This window comes from Gavialis gangeticus, unplaced genomic scaffold (assembly GCF_001723915.1).
Source record: "Gavialis gangeticus isolate Ggan-Ray unplaced genomic scaffold, GavGan_comp1, whole genome shotgun sequence".
NCBI classification, from domain to species: Eukaryota; Metazoa; Chordata; order Crocodylia; family Gavialidae; genus Gavialis; species Gavialis gangeticus.
In genome coordinates this window covers 155443052-155444252 of record NW_017729025.1, presented here as the reverse complement: position 1 = coordinate 155444252, position 1201 = coordinate 155443052, and the positions used below count along the sequence as shown (strand labels likewise).

General features: G+C 36.8%; 1 protein-coding gene across 1 annotated transcript in view; it reads left to right on the top strand.

The window, feature by feature from the left end:
* The window catches only part of CHKA (choline kinase alpha), a 42914-nt gene that overhangs the window by 18991 nt on the left and 22722 nt on the right, over positions 1-1201 (top strand). The gene's annotated exons all lie outside the window — the stretch shown is intronic.

Sequence of the window (1201 nt, the reverse complement as noted above, 5' to 3'; positions counted from 1 at the left end):
GGGAGTTAACATGTACAATGATGCATCCACAAAGATGGAGGAAGAATATGAATAAAGCTAGCCATATATTTATTTATTTATTTTTATTTTAAGGAGTTCTTTCCTCCTTAATTTGATTATTTGAAGAGATGGAGGTTCTAACTGTTCGTGTATGCTTGCACATTTGGTCTTCTGCTTTGAAACTCACAGCACTGGTTTCAGGAAAATACTTTGCCATTAGCAGATTTGGTGATCTTGAATGGATGTGATGGTAGATTTAAAGAGGCACACTTGCCAGGCTTCAGACAAAATACAGAGAGACCTCTCCAAGATAGGAAGATAAACTAGAATAATCTTATGTAGTCTTGAAACTATTAATTGACTAAAAATGTACCATTCTGCTGGAAAATAAGACAGCACAGAACTACATTCACAAACTTGGAGGCATAAATTCCTGCTATTCAATGCAGTAAAATTTTAGAAAATATCTGAATGTTGTCTCTGATTTAGGATAGGTTTTCCCATGCTTATTAAAAATACTTGCATGATTACTTGGTTAAACTCTGAATGTGAAAATGTATCATTGCTTAGACTTTTGTTTTGAATTGCCAAATGAGAGTTGACATTTTTTTAATAGGTCTTTAACCCTGCATCAACTTCCAAAGTGAATTTCCACCTTTAAGTCTTCAAAACTTGCATGAAGCTTTAGTTGTGCTTGGTTGACTCTTATGACTGTCTGAATTCTTTTTGTGTTGAACTCAATTTTAGTTGGACTAAACTTTCAGGCTAAAAATTAACAGGTCATCTTGTATTGCTTTAAGTATATTCAGGACCTTCTTTTTCAAAGGCCTTTGGGTGAATAATTAACTTTTTACTTGTAATTGGCCCTTTAGAAATTGAGAGGTTATCAGATTTGCAATGATATACTGGAAGGCTAGATAAATTTAGCTTAAAAGGAGACTTGCAAGGCATTGCTGTCTAGATATGTGGAAATGTAGTAGCACTTACTAGCGAGCCTTAATTGCCTTGTAATGGGTGGGCAATTATTTAGGCAGGAGCGCCACTTAACAAGTTTTGGTGAACTGTCCAGGGCTGCATAGCCTTGCTCCTTGACAGGTGCCTTGCCCCCTCATCTCCATCTTGGGACCAGAAGTCCCTCCCTTTGCCCCTAGAAATACTTGTTTTGGGAAGGGAGTTTGCAATTTGGCACCTAGGGGGAAAA